Source organism: Gallus gallus, chromosome 1, assembly GCF_016699485.2.
Source record: "Gallus gallus isolate bGalGal1 chromosome 1, bGalGal1.mat.broiler.GRCg7b, whole genome shotgun sequence".
NCBI classification, from domain to species: domain Eukaryota; kingdom Metazoa; phylum Chordata; class Aves; order Galliformes; family Phasianidae; genus Gallus; species Gallus gallus.
In genome coordinates, this window is record NC_052532.1 from 33355272 (window position 1) to 33378607 (window position 23336).

The window sequence follows — 23336 nt, forward strand, 5'->3', positions numbered from 1 at the left end:
GTTGGAACCCCAGAGCCCATACTGCAGCACAGTCTCTCTGTAGCAGAGGACACCAGATCCCAGCAGCTGGTGCTCCTCAGGTTTGTAGGCTGTTAAGTTTTGTGGAAACAATGCTCGATGCATTTCTGTATGAATCCTATATGTTCTTCAGTCTCTTCCAAAGAAGTTCTCACTGTCTCTGCATACCGTTGCAAGCTGGTCATTATCAGGATAGTTGCACATTTTTTATAATTTGAAGTGCTTATGAACTTATAACGCTCTTAATAAAATATAGATTGATTCCATAATTCCATATCAACGGCAACAAAATCTATGCAGAAAATTGTTGCCTTTAAGACACAGAGAAACTTAATGTGAAAATCTCCTTCAGGGCAGTGATACGTTTGATATTTTTTCATGTAAATCTCTGCAGACTGTTTTTCCTTTTCCATCCACAGAAGAAAATAAAAATTTTAAAATATCCAAAAGGCAAAATATTACCATATTTTAAATATGAACGTGTTCTTCTGGTTTCTTTCATAAATACCATTAATGCCAAATGGGAATTATGCACTTACATTCTGAAGCATTAATGCAATCACATGATTCACAGAATTCAATCTAAACAGCAGTGTTTTCATTTGGTGTTACTAAAAAAAGGCAGCCCCAAGTCTGGCAGCTTCTTCTTTCCAGTATAGAGAAAGAAATCTCTCTGCAGGACATGGAATAAAGCTGTGCTGTACATGTGCTCACGTACCTGCACACATAGTTGGCCTAAGACACCTTACGCTTTCATTGCTTGTATGGAACACTGCAACACAGCCACAATAAGCCATGTACCGAGTGATGCTCTGCTCTCCCTGGCACTTCATTCTGTGCAGTCCTGAAGGTTGCGTGTGCTTGGGCCCTTTGCTGCCAAAGAGCACCTATATGTATGTAACTGGACTGGCCCATGCGCTGCTCCTTGCACACATCATTTTGCAGGCACCTTGCTCTTGTATAATGACCCAATTCTCCTCCAGGAGGATGTGGTTTGCATGCAGCAATACAAGGGCATTGATGCATGGGTGCACAAGTACAGAGCAGGACAGAATCAGGCACAATTTCTCTTTTTCCTCAGTGTCGTTGCCAGTGAGGCAGCATGATGTGCAGAGGAAGTTACTGGCAAGTGTAGGCTATCACAGAAATGACACTTATTGCTCCCAGGAACAGATTGAGGCCACTTACAGCTCCTTGTAGTCCCCATCCATCTTCTTCCTTTGTGATTCAAGGTTACAAGTACAACAGCATCCCCCATAGCAGCAAGGAAACAGCTCTGCTGTAATTACAAAGGAGACTTTTGAGATCAAAAGATGTAAACAGCTTCTTATCACTGTTGTCCCACAAATTCCCCAGCCAACTGTATGCTAACCCGTGCCCTGCTGGGCTGCAAGCAACTTGAAAGGTGAAGAGCCGAGGTCAGAGCAACCTCTCTGGCTGAGCCCTCGGTGTGCAGTGAGCTGCATCTGCTCATGTTGTAGCACAAGGCTCAATGCAAGCGTTGCTCACATATCTCTCTGAACCCAGAGGCACCTGTCACACCATCCCCAAGGGCAAATCTGGTGTCACCAATTATCTGGCAGCAGAGCATGCTAAAGAGGGGATCTCTACCAGGAAAGGGCAATGGGGCTGCTGGGTTCCACCCTGCCAAGCAGAGCCATGGCCCTGTCCCTGCAGGGCTCACTCAAAGGGCCCACACACGTGTGCAAGCACCGGTACCAATTTCACAAGATGCTTGCATCGATGTGCATGCTCAGACCTCACCATTCTAAAGACGTGTCTCAGCTCTCTGCTGAGGCTTTAAAGAACACTGTTAACTCCATATGCATCTTTTGGCTCCCTGCTTTTTATTTCTATGTTTTATCTGCTGGCATCTTTAGAGTGTTAAAAGTTGCATGTAACCTTCTCAAAGGAGGACTGCTTCTATTTTAAATTGAAGCACTTTATGCACCAGTCATATTTTGCTTGCAACATTTCCTTGTGGCTAAATATTTGTGTTGGAATTCCCAAATGATAATGTAAAATCCAATGAACTGAGGAAGAGCGAGTTCTGTTGTGGAAGGGAGCTTAATGGTATCCCTGGTACGTTTAGTTGAAACTATTTTACATCCAAGACAGTAGATGAAATAGCAGTGATTCATATATACTCATTAGATTTAGCCTTTTTTTCTAACTGAATTTCTATGAGCATATCATGATTCCCTCAAATGTACGTGGTTAAAGCAGTTTTATTGTGCAAATTGCTTTATTACGTGGAGTGAATGACAAAGGTCCCACACCGAAGCATCACCTTCTCATCTGCTGCATAGCTGGTGCTGCAGGAGCAAGATGCACACCACACGTACTGTTCTCTGCCTGGGCCATTGTGTACTTAAACTTCTTTAGTTTATTTATCACTTAATATTCCTTGAATATGTCAGTGTGCATCTCTAAGATCTACTCTGCTGGGGGTTTTCAAAAGAAAAGTGGACTCAGCTGGGGGTTTTCAAAAGAAAATGTTAACTTTGCAAACTTATTGCACTGAGAGACCTAAAGTAGAATAGTTTGGTTTGGATTACTTAATCTAATTGACAAGCTCAGTGCTTCTGGTCCTTAGAATTCATTTCCTTGTTGCCATGCACAAGGGCATCCCTTCTGCAGAGACTCACAACCAATCTTGTCCATGACGTGACCACACAGCCAGCAAACAGCTCTGCTTTTCTCAAATGCAATTCTTTGGGTGTTTTCTTCCCACAAAATTGGCTTCAATTTGATTTGAGATATAACATGAAAATATCTGAATCCTCCCAGAATGAAAATGTTGTTTGCTCAGCTCTCCTTCCTGCAAATATCTGTGCAATAATGCTTGAAATAAAATTAGTGGAAAGAGAAATAGCAGAGGGACAAGCATGACTAAGCAGATTGAAGAGAACACTCGTGTCTGCCCATGCTATTTTTCAACATTTGTCCCCAGCTCTGTTTCAGTGTCTGTTGGGAATTGCTGCATCCATACAGAAGGGTGATGAAGGTGGCTTGCAGCAATCTTTGCCCTCAGACTCTGCACTGAGTGCAGCCTGGGTAGGTGAAACCTGGCCATCACCTCTCAGTGACTGTTAGGAAATAAATACATTTTCTAAGGTGCTTCAAATATACTCTTCTTGGTCTTCAGGGTATATTAGGAAAAGCTACTGTCCAAAGAGTATTTCAAACCACAGTAGAAGTATTCGCAATGTTATACAATGGAATAAGAGAACCATAGAATGACTTGGGTTGGGAGGGACCTCAAGGATCATCAAGTTCCAACCCCCTTGCCACATTATCTATAAAAACTCATCAAAGCTATAATCTCTGCCAAAATAGAGTGGTAGCAAAGGAAACTGCTGCGAATTATTTCTTTATCCCTTTGAAATAAGCAACTGCTTAATAGGATAGCTGCTCTTTTATACATCTCCCTTCTGAATAGAGATACTGAATCTATCCTCATTATCTGCTCCTTCCATATTTATTCAGAGAGGGAAAATACACAACAGGTGGGTACAATGCATGAGAAACGTATTGCTGCACAGCTGTGATCCAGTGGACTAAGGTCATTGCTTCATTTGGGACATAACTTGATAATGGAGAAACAATTAAAAAAAAGAAAAGGACTGTGCCCTTCCTTGAACATTTCGGTGATAAAAAATACTGGATATTGCTACAGAGATAGCAATAAAATTACTTTTTTTCTTTTTTTTTTTTTCTGGAGAAAAAGTCTCAGTAAACAGCAGCCATTAATAAAACAGACCAATTTCTCTTAGGCTGAAAAAATATGATGAGGCTGAGATTGTTCAGCTGATGAACCCGCTTCTGTAATCTCTTTTGGATAACGATGTTATAACAGTACTGAAAGCACACCTATATGAAAGATATTAACAATTTCTCCTGAAGCAGAATATGAAGCAAAAGAACAACTGTCTGGAAAGGATGTAATTGGTCTTGTGTTACAGGGAATTAGAGGCAGCGGTGGGGGTGTTATGAACTTTTCATTACATGAAAATGAAAAGTGGACATTATGGGGTTAGTGGACCGTACTTTGTACTAAAGACATCACACATTTTTCTACTCACTGAAACTGTGCTTCTCAAATGCCTCCATTCATTGTTAGGACTTTCGGAACCTATTACCCCCTTTTTGAGAAATCTCAACTGATTCAGCCATACCTTTGGTTTGATCTCTATCTCATCCTGAATTTCAATGGTAAATGTGATCTTTAAAAGTTCGCATGTAATTGAAAGAAAGGAACAGGAGGCAGATTCATCCCTCAGTGCCTTGTACATTCTCTAGTATAAAATACTTGCAGCTAGCCTCCAGCTTGGCAGCGGGGCATGAGATTTGTCAGGGGACTCGATTCCAAATTCTTCTGTTGTTTCCTCTGGGGAAACCTAGCCTGGATCAGAAACCCCAGAAAGTCACAAGTTGTACAGGTTTTCCTCCACCTTTTCAATGCAGATGAGAAGTTACAGCAGCCTTAGAACTACCTGGCATTTGTGATGAAGGACTGGCCTGTTCATGGGCATCCCTCAATCCAGAAAATGCAAAGCCAAGCACTGCTGTTTCACAGAAGAATGGCTCTATGTGCCATTCCCAGTGCTCTCTGTTCCACGTCGTGCATTTAGGTACGTCCTTCATGGCTACAGCATGTGTTGTCCCAACACAGTCCTGCACAAGGACTGTGTGACTAATGGGCTGTTCACTTGTTATGGCGATGGAGGTCATTCTCCAGCTTTTGTACTGGATAGGAGGGATAAATCTTTCACTCTGAATGTAAGAACACCGCATTTGCTGCCAGAAGAATAAGAGTACATTAAAAAAAAACAACTTGATAAGCATATTGATTAATGAACACTTGGACGCTGCAGTTAAGGACTTATTTCAAATTTGTTCTAATTCTGATTGCTATGCACTCATACACGCTATCATAATCCACATCAATAACCAGACTATTAGAAACACAGAATTAGCATAGTGAAGCAGCAAATGAGCCCCTGGATCATGAAGACAGAATGCACTTTTCATATTTTTCATACATTTTTCTCCAGTTTAAGACAATGATAATTATAGGATTAAATGGGTCAAAATGATGAAGGGTTTGAAAGAATTTACATTCTCTTACGTCACACCACATGGCTGACTTTCAGAGTGTCCTATTTAACCAGCTTGTCTCTCTTGCCAGGTTTTAATCAGTTCCTAAACAGCTCTGCAAAAGTTTGAGATTGAACCTTCCAGAAAGTTATTGGTCTTATGACCAGTTTTTCTCAACATCATCTCCAAACAGTATCTCAGCTGGAAGTCCAGATGCCTAAGGTACCTACCTAGGATGGATGAAGAGTGCTTCTGGATACAGCACGGTGTTTGATCCAATATTGTGGGTTGGGACCTGCCCTCAGAGCCTGGAAACTGGCAGACTGTGGGCCACAGCTCTGCCACTGTGTCATCCACATGTCACTCTGAGTCCTGCTCATGGGACTGACCCCAGGAAAGTACAGGTGCTGAAAAGCTCCCACCAGTTGCTCACAGTCAGCAATGTGCTGAACTCAGCACACGGGGTCAAAGCTGGCATGACTTTCTGTGTAATTCTGTTAATTCCTTGGAGATTTGCAAAGCTTTGTGAAAAACACTGTGTTTTGACAGTGGCCATCTGTTATGAGCACATAAGACTGCTTGTGCTTGGTGATTAGCAGGTCAGCTGCTGGGTGGTGTTTCTCATCTTATCCCTTCAGAGATGGGATTGATCTCTACAAGGAGCTCATAGCATAGCATAGCACAACACAATATAACATAGAACAGAACAGAGTGGTACAGTTGGAAGGGACCTTCAAAGATCATCAGGTCCAACTGCCTGACCATTACAGGGCTAAACAAAAGTTAAAGCATGTTAATGGTAGTGTAACCCTCTTGAGCACTGACTGTCATGAGACATCGACCATCTCTCTAGGAAGCCTGTCCCAGTGCCTGACCACTTGCACTGCACTGAAATGTTTCCAACTACTCAGCCTGATCCTCCCCTGGCAGCTCTGTGCCATTCCCGTTCTGCCATCGGTTCCCTGGAGAAGAGCCAATCACCTCCTTCTGCTTCCCCTCCACAGGAGCTGCAGAGAGAAGTAAAGGTTGCCTTTCAGCCTCCTCTCCCCCAACCTGGGCAGCCCAGTGCCCTCAGCCTCTTCTCATAAGAAGCAAAAGTTCCTCTCGGATCGCATCCAGATGTTCATTGCAGACAAGGAAATACAGACCACATGCTGGTGGCTCTTCCAACTGTTACACTTGCCCAGACTTTGTTCAAGTGTTGTATGAGAAGATTTTCAAAATGGGAAGCAGTGGCCACAGCTTCTCCCAGCACACTGTGTGGGGGCTTTTCAGAAGACGTGACACATGCACCTCCATCTGCTGGCAGAAATGCACACACAGAGCTCAGAGCTGCTGTTCCTCACACACATTGCTTTGAAGCCTGCTTTTGTGCCTCTGGTTCAGGATGTGACACAGACCAACTTAGGATAAGGAAAGAAGGACGGCTAGGGGACATACAGCTTGCCTTGCATGGGTGAGAAGGTGAGGTTAGGGGCCAGTTGATGGAAATGCAGGTAAAGGAGAAGGAATGAAAGAACACAGAGTTCAGAGAAGGGCGCTCAGGTGCAGGAGATGTGAAAGAGTGGAGAAGTAGGTAGAGATGTGTCTGGGGTCCTGACAAGACTAATGAGATTGTTATGTAAGCAATCAGGGAAACTGACACCGACAGATTTAGTTTAGGAAGCTTGGAACTTAAAAGGATGCCTTGCCGTCGTGCACATCTGGATGATACATTGCAGAAAACTCAGGCTACTTAAGTGTCCCATCAATGATGCATCCAAACAAAAATACATGCCTATGGCAATATGGAGTACGCCAGTTTTAAATCAGTTGATAACCAGAGATTGCATTTCTCCAGGACGAGAAACAATTGCCAAGAACAGAGAAAAACCACCTGCTAGAAGTTTTCATATGAGCAAAGCAGAGCAAAACCACAGAGATCAGTCCAGTCTTATTTCTTCTCCCATGCCAGCCCACAGAGCACTTCAGGCATGGCCAGCTCCAAGGATCAGCTGTTAAGAAAATACCTGAGTTCTGGAAGTTGGGCTACCTTTTCCAAACCAGGATGATCTGGTCTACCATCACACACCTGGGAAGCAAGCGACTGTCCAGAAGAGCTTCTCCACCTCCTCTGTGCTGCTGACCTTGCAGACAGAACATGGCTGGACAGCTTCATGCGATGACCAAATCACATTTAATTTCTTGCAGGAAGGAAAGCTGTGGAGAAGGGACAGCCTCTTTATTCCTATGATCTCAGGCATCTTCGATCACTGGCCTCTTGGGGCTATCGTAGTATGAATCATGCAAACAATAAAAGGTGCTGGTGCTTTCTGTTAGCCTGGAGTTCTTCTAGAATACCTGGTTGGAGACTTACATCCAGGCACTAGAAAGTTATTAATATGCCATTCAGTGTTACATCATACAGAGCTACAGCATTCCCATCTGGATAGTATCAGAGTTAATGATAAAAGGAAATTAGAGGCCTCTGGTGGGCCTTTGTAGTTGCTGTTATTCCCTGGAGACAGGACTTCATCCATGTAAGAACCACATGGATGAGACTGCAAAGAAAGGATATTTTGCTGCGGCAGAAACACTTCTGTAAGTTATTCTTTCAATAATTACTAGACAACCCTTTTCCTAGTGTTTTGTCTGAGTCTTCTGTAACCACGGAAAAGGTTTTGCTAGGTGTCAAATGACTATTTCTAAGGCTTTAAGGATCTGTTATATTTGGAATAAACCTGAGAACCACTTAACCGTTTTCTTTTCATGCCCTAAGGGCTCGAAGCTGCTGAAGCCATGGTGTTAAAATTCCTTGCCAAGGGGGTGTACACGCAGAGGAACCATGGAAGGAGACAAGGCTCCTGGTGGTGTTGTGAGGAAAAGCATATGTGCTTCATCTTTTCAGCAGCGTCTATTGGAAGGCAATGCTGGATTGGTTCCCAGCATTAACTTGCAATTATCACAATAATTTACATTCGAGCCTTAATTAATGGCAATCTGGATGCATATGGGTGGGGTGATGTGAGAAGGACAGGCAAAATCTATTTCTGACCCTTTTCATTCTGGTAACTCTGTGCATGACTCACTGCTCCTTGCTGTCTCCTGACAATGTATGAAGAGAGAGATGTACAGCAGAACAAAATGTTTCTTACTCTGATTATTTGCTTCTCAGCAGCTCAGTGCCTCCCTTACCACAGCCTGATAAATGGCTTCCGAATAATTTTAAATCTTCAGAATGTTTATGTAAGGAAACATTTGAACATATGAGTACCTCAAGGTTATTTGTATATCAAGCTATCATTTCAGTGCTGAACGGTTGTTGGAGGGGCAGAGAGTAGAAAATCCTTTTCTGTGGGATGTGCTGTGAGGGCACCTGCAACCTGCTAGTGACAGGCACTGAGGGAAGTTGCTAACAGAAAGAACGCTATGAGGTCAAGAGGCTTCATTTTATATACAGTAAGGTAATTAACCTACTAACCAGCACCCACTTGAAAGCAACACTGCATTTTTGGAGTGCTTAGGTGCTGTCTGCTCCAACTCACATCCCAGTCTGGTTGCTGTTTAAAAACTCTGATTTGCTAACTTCTGAAGTATGCCTGTATTTGAGTGCTATCTCGTATGGCTTCTGCTTCTACATGTAGGGAAAGCACATAGCTGCACCCCTCCTGCTGCACAGGGCTGTCCTCAGGTTCATGTGTGGGTAACACCCAGCCTGTGTGCAGCAACCCCTCTGCACCCAGTGATTGCTTTGGGATAGAAATCTTGTTATACCAGTAAGGAGGATGCCATGCTGGATGGCATTAAGTCCTCTGGTCTACACAGTGTAGACACAGCTGTTGAGAATAATGACCACTGAGCTCTGAGTACAGTTTTACTTCAATCAATGGCATAGCTCTCACAGAGCTTGTTTCCTTTGGAGGAATCAACCATTTCTCTTATGTCTATGCAAAATTTTGTAAAAAGATTTACTGCTGATACTTGGCAGGACCTTTCTTTCTTGGTTTTAACTCATTTGATACTGTTCTAGAGAAAATACTTCAGGTGAAATCATATTAGTCAGGGTAAAGTCCACTGCCAAATGATGTATTATGTTTGGGGAACGAAAAGTAGATGTTAGCATGCCTTTTTTTTCCCACAGAATTGGAAGCAGAAGTGGGGTCCTCAGGATCTCTTTCTGTTCTATTTGGCCGTCCAGTTGAACAGCACAGGGTGCTGAAGGCATCCCAGGAGCATGGGCACAGCAGGAGAAAGACAACCTGAATGTGGGCCACGCCCTTCCAAGATAAGAAGCACTGGTGGGCCTATTGATATACCTCAGCTGCAGTATGAGCTGGATTAGAGGCAAAAGCGTTTGGGAGAAGGGTTTGATACCACCAAAGAGGTGGAAGGAGTGTGGGCAGGAAGTACCCCACTGCCTCTTCACCTTGTTCCACACCACTCTGGCAGTGGAAACCAGATGGGCTCTCCAGGCCTGCAGTTTCGTCAGTCTGTGGAGTGAGGAGAAAACTCTTTGGCCATCCCCAAGACTTTGCTTCCCGCTGCGAAGATCTACTTATTTTATCAGCATAAAACCCGTGCTGGATGAATGGCTGGATACGTGTGAAAAATACATGTCTGGAATCTGGTCTGAACTGTAGAAACATGTTGAAATGATCCCAGGGAATAAGATTCTTGAGTTACCCGTTTACAGCCCGCACACATTTCATATCTGACAGTAGGAAAAAGCAATGTAAAAATACCCAATACCCTTAAGAATGTGAATCTCTGCTCTGATTTGCACTTAAAAGGCAACATCTGATTAATGTCTGTGTTTTATTAGCAGAAGACTGAGACGATGAAAGCGTCTCAGATATTACCTCTATTGTATCAGATACTTTTGATAGCATACTGTGGAAGAAAATGTCACATTTCATTAAAAAGGATCACCATACCACAAAGGATTTGGCAGCGGTTTGTAAACCTAGTGGTGATTTTCAGTGTTACCCATTTTTCAGTCTCTGAAGATTATTTAAACAAATGCTTCTGCTGACCTCCGACTGGATCTGCCGGTGCTCACCGGTCTGTGCGTGGCTGCATGCTGTTGTGCACCAGCTGTGGAGCTGCCTTCGCTATAAGCAGCACGGCTGCTGTGTCAGCAGTTAACACAGCTCAATTTTAATAGACTTGGTTACACAGCATATTCTCAGACCTTCCAGCTGTGCCTAGTGAAAATGCACACTGACACTCATTCCAGTCTCAATGTACCCCTTTGTGCCAGTGTTAACTTATTATTTTTTTATTATCCTGCGTACAAGCAGTCTCAGTGCTCCAGATAGCTGAAATGTCATACATGTTGAGGATAATCTCCCATCACTGCAAGGTTTCTCCTCTATTAGTTGTCTCTGTGTGCTTCATTTAATCTGCTTGCTACCTGTTAGAAAGGCTGCCAAAGCATTTGGTTCTTGAAGAGCTGAGTACTTCATTTTATCTGACGTAACTGCATCAGCTCAGCAACAATTTACAAAGAATAACTTGTTTGGCAGTCTTAGGCTTTTTTTTTTCATGGATTGTCTTTGAACAAATTGTAATTGTCTTGGATTTATTAATTATTCAAAATGTTAAAGACTTTGAGGATTTGATTATGAGCAATTTTATGTGAGTGTTTGGTATTCAGTACTCAGCTTCTAAGGCCATTACTTTGTAGTGTAGACAGATGAAGGCACATCTTGTCTTCTCCTCTCTGTTGACAGAAGATGCTGAAAAATGTCATGAGAATTTTGCTCAGAGGGTAAGAGCTTAGGAAGAGACAAGAGGAAAGATCCAAATTTTCCCCCAAAACTACAGGTTGGGTAAATAGTTTTCTAAATGTAATTTCTGAAGTAAAGATCATTGCCAAATTTATTTTGCGTACATAAGGAATGTTTGTTTCTCATGGTAACTCCCACATAGGGGAATTGGGTGTGTGCCCATGAGAGCCCCACAGCTCAGGTCATGGCTGCCTTGTGCTTGGGTGAAGAGTATGTTTCTTCACAACAAATACTCTGAAAGTGCAGTTGTCATCAGTCTATCAGTCTGCAAATTTCTCTCAGGATTACTGTGAAGGTAACAGGATGCAGTTTCCAGTTCTGGAGAGCGCTGCCAGATGATTGTGCAGTTTGCTGCTCTCTGAACATTTGCTTTCTAATTCTACTGAAGCACAAAAGGTTTTAATTTACAGTTAATGAGCTTTTTGTGGGATAACAACCTGAGCTCTTGAACAGCAAGTGGCTTAAATACATTTGAATACTTGATTAGGCAATATTTTGTAATGAGTCCTTTGATCTGCTCTTGCCTACTTTTACTGCAATGAGGAGGAGAGAAAGGGAAGGCTGTTGCTGTGAGGTAGAGGTACGAATTGCTTCTGTCACTTGTGTAGGTATAGATCTGAATGATGAGCAGGACAATGCTGAAAACTCATATTTTAGTTACTATATTTATTTGCTATATATTTAATTGCCATACACAATCTGGGAAATGGGTGTGTGACTGGCTGCTGCTGGCTGGAGTTTCCTCCCATCTCTAAGCTCTATACCTCCTCAGCGTAATTTTTCACTGCACTGATGAACACATCTACTTCTGGAGTTCTCTGAAAAGCAGACTGTTACCTGGACCTCAGAGTCACACGCTGTGCTGAGACCCTCTGTAGTTGTTTAGGTGAATAAAGAGCACTTTCATTCCTTCATATGGCTCTACACAAGCCAAGGCAAATGAAGGGTGCAAACACTACTGAGAACTGCCAGATCAGCACAGGAGTGGATCACGGCACAGTCTGTCTGAACACTTGAGAGGACCCATCTGCAGTTCTTTCCCGGTCATGTTCAAGATGTTTTTTCAGTGAATGTCCAGTTGTTGCCTTATTTCTTTTCCCACAACCTTCCACCATCTGGCTTGTGTTTAAAAGACGCAGTTTAGTTCAACACATTAAATTTCAGCAATGTGGGCTGCAGCCAGCTCCTGCTCACCAGAAACTGGTAGCATATTGTGTGTCAGCACTCAGAAAGAAAAGAGTTAGCCAGTTAGAAAGTGAGCAGAAAAGCAAAAGCTGTATACCTTAAGGTTCCCACAAGCAACACAAATTAATCTATTTTAAACTCCTTACATCATTTAAGCTTCTTGGAGCAGAGATTTGTCTTTAAGTCCCTGTAAAATATCATGTTATATCCGTTCTGCTCTATAAAATGAGTAAAACCCATAAGACTCAGCAGACATGCCCGAAATGTATGGAGCACCTGCATTTTATCTGTGCAGAGACATCACCAAGCCAGTCTCGATGATATTTGAAAAGTCATGGCAGTCAGATGCAGTCCCTGGTGACAGGAAAAAAGGCAACATAGCACTCATTTTTAAGAAGGGTAGTAAGGATGACCCAGGGAACTGCTGACCTGTCAGCCTCACCTTCGTGCCAGTGAAGATCAGGGAACAGATCCTCCTGGAAGCTGTGCTGAGGCACATGGAAGTCAGGGAGGTGATATGGAATAAGCAGCATGGCTTCCCAAAGGGCAAATCCTGCCTGACCAACCTTGTTGTTTTTTATGGTGGCATAACTGTGTCAGTGGACAAGGGAAGAGTCAATGATGTCATCTATCTGGAATTTAGTAAGACCTTTGATACAGTCCCCCACAGCATCCTTCTGTCCAAGCTGGAAAGGCATGGATTTGATGGGTGGACTGACTGATGGATGAGGAACTGACTGGGAGGTTGTACCCAGAGAGTGGTGGTCAATGACTCAGTGTCCAGATGGAGATGGGTGGCAAGCAGCGTCCCTCAGGGGTCAGTACTGGGACCGATGCTCTTTAACATCTTCATCAGTGACATCAACTGTGGGATTGAGTGCACCTACAGCAAGTTTGCAGATGACACTAAGATGTGTGGTGCAGCTGACACACCCAAGGGATGGGATGTCATTCAGGGAGACCTAGACAGGCTCCAGCAGTGTGTCCAGATTAACCTCATGATGTTAAGTAAATCCAAGTCTTTCACCTGGATCATGGCAACCTCCACTATCAGTACAAGGTGGGGAATATAAGGATGGAGCACAGCCCTGACAAAAAGGACTTGGGGTTACTTGTGGATGGCAAGCTGGTCATGAGCCAACAATGTACCCTCACAGCCCAGGGAAGTAAACCATATCCTGGGCTGCATCAAAAGAATCATGGTCAGCAGGTCAAGAGAGGTGATCCTGCCCCTCTACTCTGCACTGGTGAGGCCGCACATGGATTACTGTCCAGGTGTGGAGTCCTCAGTGCAGGAGTCACGTGGATCTGTTGGAGCATGTCCACAGGAATGCCACAAAAATGATCCAGGGGATGGAACACCTCTCCTGTGAGGACAGATTGAGAGAACTGGGGCTGTTCAGCTTGGATCACAGAAGGCTCAGGGAGACTCAAGAGAGGCCTTTCAGTACATAGAGAAGGGCTATAAGAAGGAAATGGACAGACTTTTTAGCAGAGTCTGTTGTGACAGGACAAGGGGAAATGGTTTCAAAGTAAAAGGGGAGATTTAGATTGGATATAAGGAAGAAGTTTTTTACAATAAGGATGGTGAGGCACTGGCACAAATTGCCCAGAGATGCGGTGGATGCCCCATCCCTAGAGACACTCAAGGTCAGGCTGTACAGGGCTCTGAGCAAGCTGATCTAGCTGTAGGTGTACATGTTCATTGCAGGGGATTGGGCTAGATGACCTTTAAGAATCCCTTCCAACTCAAACATTCCTGTGATTCTTTGATCAGTAAATCCAATCTAGCTCTGCACAGTATGCACTGAAATGAAAACTCATCTTCAGTTAAGAGCGCTGTGGCATTTCTCTGGCTGTACTTCAGAAAAAGACTGAGTTGGATACATTTTACTGCAAAAAAATATATATATACAGAATTAATCAAATTCTGTTCAAGATTATGACTGCCAAATTTCGAGCATTTATATGTGAGCTAAAGACATGATGCAGGTCTTGGTTACAGGTTTCTGCAGCATTCAGAGTTGCTCAGTGGCTCAGCTCGGGTTATCTGTGAGCCTTTGGACTCCCACGTCCCCATGGTGACATAGGAAAGACAGATGGAGTAACTGATATGCCTATGTTTGGGCAAATTAATCAACAATGAGGTATATAATTCCCTTTATAGTCGGTGGACATTTTTTCAGTGCAGTTGAGAGCAACTTGGTCGCACTGAGGAGGGCACCTTGGGCCATTTTTTCTCATCATACCTTAAAAGCTGTCCAGAACCGCTCCTTCATGTGTCAGAGCTGGGCTGCAGGTGGAGAGTTGTCCCAGGTCAGCCTGGGAGCAGCAGGGTGCATCTTTGCATCTTCCTGTCCCCCAGGTCTGTTGCACTCACTTTTTGGTTTGACCTTCTGTTCAGCAGCTTTCTAGCTACATGCCACAGAGGGTTACTAGATCTCAAGTACAGCCTTTTCAAATGTTGCTATTGCAACACACAGTTTTTCTGTGTGTGGTCTTCTTTCTGTACAAAGAACAAGGTAAGAGAGCAAGAATGTTAAGTATACAAGTATAAGCATGTACATGTGACTACAGCATACAAAGACTATAAGGAAAACAGCAGTTTCTGTTGTCGTTAAAGCTGTCTAATAATTTCCATTTCCTTTTACAGATGCCTCTGGATATGAAGTTTATATGAGTTAAATCTTTGTTTGCTAATTCTGAAACAGACTCTCTATTGATTTGACTTCCTGTGCTGTAAAACCCTGCTGCTTCCATGCACATGCTTCTGGGCCAACTGGGGGTCAACAGATACTTCCCAGGAAGGAACTTGACGGCTTTTCCTTTCTTCACTTGAAATGCAAAGTCCTCTCTCTTTGAACGTTATAGAAAAGTGCAGTAATGGCAAAGCTACAGGGGAAATGGATCCATAAATTTAAAAGGTAACAGTCGGGAGTAATCTCTCTCTGTTCTGGTATGGGGTACACACAGCTGGCCAACCACTGGGTGTTTCTGGAATGCACTGCAACACCAGCAGAGGCTCGTTCTTTGTCTCCCAGTTTTAACTTGACAAGATCCTCAAGTGTATATTTATGGTTTCCTTCCTGACCTGCTCCCAGAGATAAGTACTTTCTTGAAGTAGATGGCAGGCCAGTACTGGCTGGGAGAAAGTTTCTCTTTACATTGTCTAACGGAAGCTACAGAATTTGCTCCTGATTCCTCTGTTAAACCACCACAGCCAAAGGACAGAGCATTTCTAGCTGATGTACATTTGGTTACCCTGAAAGTGATATAAAGAAATTTAAAAACTCCTATGCAGTATAGCATTCGATCGTGTACTTTTTCATGGACTTTGATGAAGAGAGGTGGATTACAAACTGTGAAAATGTTCTTCATTTCACATGGGACAGCATTTTCTGTTTCATTTATTATACTGAGTTTTCCTACATGGATATCCCTAATACAAGTCTGCTGTGCCCCTGGGTTCTCTTTCATATTCACGTCACTGAAGATTGACTTTTTTTGGACCCCAACTATTCTGATACATTTAAAAATTATTCCTTCAACAGCAATACTTTAGAAAGTAAAGTAGGAATATCCACTCAGGAAAACTCAGTATGCTAAAAAGTGGTTTGCTATTTTATTTACCTTGGGAAACGGGGAATGATAAATAACAACTGCTGTTTTAGAAACAGCAGAAAGCAGTAGATTCTGCAAACTCATCATGCATCTACAGCTGCATTCAGGGCTCACACAACCTTTGGTGCAGGTCTGCTTCTCTTTCTGCTCCTGGCCTGCTATCCTGCACCATAAAGGGCATGAATGATGCCAAAGGTCAATAGCTGAATTCGAGGTTCTGATGGGGGCACATGTCTATTGATAAGGCAAGATGCAATAGTTACAAATAGGTGATAAAGTAGCTTGGTCACAGTGTCCTAATATTTACCCTACAGAGGGCAAATAGGTGGTGGAGCAGCTGCTCCTTCAGGAGCTCTGGGAGAGGACAATGGTGAGGGACCACTCCATTCCCGTGCAGACAGAGGGACTACAGCAGCCCCGGGAGGCCGCCTGGGCCCTCCGGGTCTTTGACACTGAGAGAAGCAAAGAGTACAGCAAACTTGCTTGTACATACTCACTGATTTTAGGAAGTTATAAGTGCTAAACGATCCAAGTCATTAGCCAAAGGAGACAAGGGCCACTAAAATCCATGGGAAGACTCGCTGATCTCAGCAGCCTTTGGATAAGGTTCCAAAAAAAAGGATGCTGGGTCACTAATCATTGAGGAAAAGTAGCAGAGAAACTGCTTTAAACAGAACTTTACTTTGTAACTCACATCTTTACTGACAAAAGTTCTCTAATGCAAAGGACATACTTCCACCAGCTTTTAGCTGGTTAGCATGAAGACTGCTTTCCTTAGATGTACACAGCAGTGATTGTTCAGGATAATAAGAGGTACACGGGTAGCTGAATTAAAAAAAGAAAACCAAACCCACAAAAAAACAAACAAACAAACAAAAAAAACCCCACAATGGAATTAGAGGAAGATAAGTGAAGCAAGTCCCTGCAAGTGAGAAAGTTTCCAATATCCCAGTTACACAGAAAGCAAAAGGCAGCAAACTTCACGCTTGTAAGGAGAGGCATTTGGAAATGCTCACATAGAACAATCTTCATTAAGAAGCAGGTGAGCTGCTACCACTTTTTTCAGTCAATGAAGAACTATTCTGCCTTTTCCAGTGTCACTTCCAACATCACCAAGTACAGCAATACGACATGCAAATGAAGTTGTTGTGATGGAGAATAGCCTGTTGTTTCTGATAATTGTCGGTGAAGAAACCAGAAGGTTGGTATTTACATCTCAGTAGTGAGTGAAATGCTCCTTGGAAGAGTTAAGGGAGCCCAAGGATAAGCAGATCCCTGCTGTTTAATTTAACAGTGCTGCAAGAAGCCAAGGACGTTTCACCTTCCCGCACTGCCTTGACAGTGAAGAGCTGGGGGACACAAGGAGCTGGTAGAGGACAGAACCAGGACAGCTGGTCCAGGCTGACCAAAGGAAAATCCCATACCATATGGCATCATGCAGAGCATCAAATCTGGGGGGAGCTGGGGGGGCTGCCATTGCTTGGGAATGGGCTGGGTATTGGTCAGTGGGTGGTGAGCAATTGTGTTTTGCATTGCTTGTTTTCTGATTGTTTGTTGTTGTTGTTTGCTTTGTTTTGATTTTTTTTTCCTATTAAATTGTCTTTTTCTCAACCCACAAGATTTCTTTTTTTTCCACCAATTCTCTTCCCCATTCCATTGGGAGTGGGAGTGAGCAAATGGCTGCGTGATGCTGAGCTCTCTGCCAAGCTAAACCACAGCAATCAGTCAGTGAAAGCCAAAAGGCCATGGCTGGGACCTTTGCACTTCTGAAGTGCTCCTACAGTGTTATTCAGAAGGTATGAATAAATATCAAGCAGTACATAAGCCTTACATAACAGCCTTGAACAGGATGCAGTTAGTCCTGAAGTCCTATTGCCAGGCAGAAGTCCCTATAAGAAGCCTCATTTCTGTAGGACAACGTCATTATAGCAGGAAGAGACGAGATTCATCTCCACACACTTCTGTGATCTCAAAGCTGGGCACTGGGAATGAAGGCAGGAGGCAGCAGTCTCTCCAATCAAAGCAGGAAGATGTCAGCTCCCGTGACTGAGTGATTCACCCCAGTCTAAAGAAGGCAGCTGAGACGAATCAGATGAGCTGCTCTCTAGAGACTTCTGTCTCTCCACTGACAATAGAGAGAACCTGGACTACAAGAACAGACACAGTGCTGAACTCTAAGTGGCCATAATAAAGTGACAGAAATCCTATCTATCACAAGCACAGACAGTGTTTTAGTGTAAATCATTTAAGACATAATAAAAACATTTAGACGAGGAGAAATCAAGCATCTTTATGCAGAGAAGCAAATACTAAGAGGTAATACACTTAGACATCTGAAAATGGTATGCTTATAGCTCTTTGCATAAATAAAGAATAATGCATGCAAGCAAGGAGTAAGGAGTACCTTCAGGTACATTCTTTATCCCCGCTATTTTTCAGTATGACAGCAACAAATCTTGCTTCCAATGGATGCTGCCTTCTCAGTCTGCCTGTTTGCTGGCTGGAGGCCTCCATCCCATGTATGCTTTGCTGTGGAGGTGTTCATGGACCCAGCACCTCCCTGCACTCCTGGGTCCAGCGGCATGGAGTGGGGCAGCTCAGCAGGGTGCAGTTTTATGTAAAATAAAGCTACAGCTTCTGTATTAGCATTTCATTAAAATTCTTTCTACCACCTGAGTGGGCAAACTCATTACAAAAAGGGGAAGAACTCTGACATGCTATTTTAAAGGAACATTTTCAGACACTACATAAGTGATAAGATGTTGAACACTTGTTATTCTTAATATGAATGGTTGCTTTAATCCCCTTGCTATCGCACTGCAAAATTACCCTTGATATGATCTTCTGCAATGTGCTGAGCATTATTTTGTAGGCTGTGCCCCTAACAAACTTGCCCTGATGAAAAAAATGCCAGTGAAACTGAAAAAGTCCACACCTCTTTGCCATGTCTGATTCCTTTTGTATTTCTTCTTGAGGTAATGTCTGGCTTGTGATCCCTTTGTGCTAGAGCAGTACATTAAAAATCAGCTAATGTAGCATTAACTAAACACTAATAGGCCATTAAAGATGGACTTTCATGCTTGAGAAAACAAGTATGTTTGAAATGTAAGTATGAGGCAATTTCATATGCGCAAAGTTTTGCTGTCTGATGCCATTTGTATTAATAATTTATACGTGAGTACTATCAGCTGCAGTAGATATCCCAACTTTCTTGGCTCGGTGCTGCTTCTTGTCCTCACAAAAGGTGCAGGGGGCCAAAAGAGGGCCACTGCTCCACGCTCCCCTGCCAGCTGCCTGGCTGGAGGACGAGCCCAGCTGGGTGCGATGCTGGCAGCACTGCAGTGATCCAGGAGCAAGTAATCCTTGAGAAGAATCCCGCTGTCCTAAGCCCCTACAATTTGCATGATGATCAGCAAATGTTTTCTTGTATTTTAGGGCACAGTTATGCTTCCACTAAATTTATTCAGAGTGCAGATACACACACAGCCACCCTGGGAAGCCGATAACCTTGTTAGGCACACTCACACACTTCTGCAAGTGCGAAGGAAATTTCCATTGCGGATCTGGTTGAAGCCCTTCCTGCTGTGGTGTTTATCTCCATAACACAGACCCGTGAGCCAGAAGGCCCGCTGTCATGCAGCCCCCACATGAGGCAGGGCTCCCAGCCCATACATTTGGCTGCCCGTGGCCTGCCCATCTCTCACAGAACATAGGCCTTGGAGCCAGCAGCCGGCCCTGTGCTGCACTGCCCACCCTGTGCACCACCATACTGCCCACCCCATGCACTCTGAGCCCCCACTGCCTGCCAGGAGGCTGCCAGCATCATGCCACGGCTGAGAAATTAAATCCTTGTACACTGCCCACTGAAATCAATGGGAATGTTTGCTCTACATAACCTCACAAGCCATGCTTTTTATAAGACCTGGACTTGTGGCAGGTGTAGTTCAGGAGATACCTTTGAAGCTATCCAACTGCACAGCTGACATGAGGAAACAGACAATGAGAATGGATGGTGAAGATGGTGGCTTTCACCTCCTAGAGCTACCCTCCAGATGATTTCTTAATGAGAAGTTCTGTTTGAGTTGCTGCGACTAAATAAGCTATTGTGTTTTGCTTTGGTATAATCATGATAATAAAACTTGCCGGTAACAAAACGCTGTTGTGAGGCAAGAACATGATTTCCATCCATCTTTCTCAGCTTGTTTTAACCTTAGCAAAAAATTTCATTTTTCGAACAGAAACTGCTCACACACAAACTTAAGTCCAAGACACATTTTCAGCCTCAGTCTGCTGACAGTGATCATTCAGTCCCTTGCCTTCCCTCCACTTGGATGGATCTTTATTAGAGAGAGGAATCAAAATACTCCTGTTAGCATTTAAGTGGCAGTACATACATTTGTACTACCTAATCAGAAAGAGGTAGAAGGGATTTTTTTTTTTCACAAGTAAATAAAACATCAGAAAAAAAAAAAAATCTTGCTCTGATAGAGCCAAATATAATTTCAGTCTAAACCAAAGCATAAAAAAAATCAACCAGCTCACTTCTGGTTACTTGCCCATCCCATCTGGTCCGAGGTTGGACAGGCATGGCTCAGCATTTGGGCTTTCTCAGACTTCTCCATGGGGCTGTTTTGGGGTTTGTTTGATGTGGCAGAATTAGAGTACAGAATCACAGAATCACAGAATGGCCTGGGTTGGAAGGAACCTCAAGGATCATGAATCTCCAACCCCCCTGCTGGGCAGGGCCACCAACCTCCCCATTTAGTAGACCAGGTTGCCCAGGGCCCCATCCAACCTGGCCTTGAACACCTCCAGGAACGGGGCATCCACGACCTCTCTGGGCAGCCCGTTCCAGCACCTCACCACTCTCCTTGCAAAAACTTCCCCCTAACATCCAACCTAAATCTTCCTTCTTTCAACTTAAAACCGTTCCCCCTTGTCCTGCTGTTATCTACCCTTTCAAAGAGTTTACTCCCTTCCTGTTTATAGGCTCCCTTCAGGTACTGAAAGGCTGCAATGAGGTCATCCCGCAGCCTTCTCTTCTCCAAGCTGAATAAGCCCAGCTCCCTCAGCCTGTCTTCGTAGGGGAGGTGCTCCAGCCCCCTGATCATCTTTGTGGCCCTCCTCTGGACCCTCTCCAACAGCTCTCTGTCTTTCTTGTACTGGGGGCTCCATACCTGGACGCAGTACTCCAGATGGGGCCTCACAAGAGCAGAGTAGAGAGGGACAATCACCTCCCTGTCCCTGCTGGCCACCCCTCTCATGAGGGAGCCCAGGATATCATTTGCTTTCCGAGCTGCAAGAGCACACTGCTGGCTCATGTTAAGTTTGTCATCCATCAGGACCCCCAGGTCCTTCTCTGCAGAGCTGCTCTCAAGGACTGCTCCTTCCAGTCTATATAGATGCCTGGGGTTCCTCCAGCCCAAGTGCAAAACCTTGCACTTTGCCGTGTTGAACCTCATTATGTTCACCCAGGCCCACCTTTCAAGTCTGTTAAGGTCCCTCTGAATGGCACTCCTTCCTTCCTCCGTGTCAACCGCACCACTCAGCTTGGTGTCATCAGCAAACTTGCTGAGGGTGCACTCAATTCCATCGTCGATGTCATTGATAAAGATGTTAAAGAGCACCGGTCCCAAGACAGACCCCTGGGGGATGCCGCTCGTTACTGGCCTCCACCTGGACATGGAACCATTGGTCACCACCCTCTGTCTGCGGCCTTTCAACCAATTTCTTATCCAATGAGTGGTCCATCCATCAAATCCACATCCCTTCAATTTGGAGATAAGGATGTGGTGGGGGACCATGTTAAAGGCCTTGGTCAAGTCCAGGTAAATGACATCGGTAATGATGTCATTGGTAATGACATTGGTACCCTCTCACTATATTTAGAGGCCTCATCAAGCAGATGCCTTGATAGATTGTTGTCTTTTCTAACTATTGCCTATAGTTAATTGGAAAGAACACCGGTGAGCCAATATTTTCAGTTTAAAGCGTGTACAGATAAATAGTTTCTGGTCTTTGAAATATCAGAGTAATAGATGCATTGTTTTTGTCTGAAATAGGCCAGTTTTACAAGTGTCCATTTTGCAAAAAAACCCTGTTCTTATGCCTCTCAAGGCAGCATTAGATGATGTTAAGTGCTCTCATTTTTCTGCTTCTTGTGATATTTTTATCAGGATGAGTCATTAGGTATTCTGGTCACTCCTCTTACAGATGCAGTTATGATTTTAATGGAGAAAATGTCAGTTCTGTGACACCTCTCTGCCACAACCTCTCTCTATTCTGGGAGGATTTAAACTGTCATGGAAGTACAGAATGTGACCCAGAGGACACCTTGCCCCCTGCCCCAGGGCAGGCTCAGCATGCCTTCCCAGCGCTGCTCAACCTGCCTCCAAGGGCAGACAGCCTCTGGCATTCCCACAGCTCGAAACTGGTGTTATTTAACCTAAATATGCTGTTCAGGCACTTTTTAGGACAATTTATTTTCCTGGCCTGCAGAATAATTTTATATCTTGCTGCTTCTGCTCTGCAAACTGACCCTGTGTTTCTTCAAGCAGAGCTGAGATGTTGCCAGCGACAAACAGGGCAGAAGGATTACTTAACACATCTTCCACACAAATTCTCCGTTTCAGCATCCTGCTGCAAATCTGAGTGCTCTCGGTAGCTCGACATCACTGACATAGGTCATGTGCCTCCTGTGTACCCCACATTCTTTACAATACACAGGTGCTTTGTTGGGCATTTCTCATTCTGTGTTGGTACAGTGAGTTTTACTACCGATTTATTGTGCTACTTATTTCAGATCATTGCAGTTTTTCAATATCTTTTTGAAGCCCAGCCCTGTACTGCAGTGTATGTCCTGTGCAAGAGTTTCACTGCCTCATGTCCAAGCCCTTAAATATTGTATAATACCAGACTGTGAAGAAATCCTAGCATGAATTTACTTGTCATTTTCTGTAGAAATATGGATTTCCAGCCAGTTATACAATTTCACAGGAGTTTCAATAAGAGTGCTTCCTTAATTCAGTTATGAGACTCCCCTGGTAAGTAAAGTTAGAAGCTGGAGCCAGTATCGTAATATCTACCAAATTCTTCCCCACTCAGAAGTCTTCGTTTCCTCTCTACATCTTATATTAACCCTCTGTTCCCTTAGAAGTGAGCCTCTTTCTTCCTTGTCTGCCCATTTTAGCAAATGTCCTTTTGTGGTATTTTTCCTACCGCTTTTTCTTGTTTCCTTCTGTTAATTGCTTTTTTCTATGCGTTGTCCTTTCTGATTTTGCCCTTGTAGGTTTGTGCTAGACTTACACATACCTTGTTAGTAACTTGACCTACTTTCCACACCGAATAATTTTCAGGTCACTGAAAAACTCCTGAGTTAGCACAAGTGGTTTCTCACGACACTTCCTGTATCTCTCTCTGTGAGAATAAAGTGTGCTTCTCTCTTCGAGACAGTGTTTTACAGAACTTCCTTCTGAGCCCCCTTTCTCCTTCAGCCTAGCTTACCTCTTGGTTCTCCAAATAATGATGTTTGTTTTCTTGAAATCCTATATTTTTGTTTGTTTTCTTGATTGTGAGATACCAGGAATTCCATTCCATATGATCACTTGTACCAGTTTGTCTTCTTCACACTCTGGGCCAACTCAA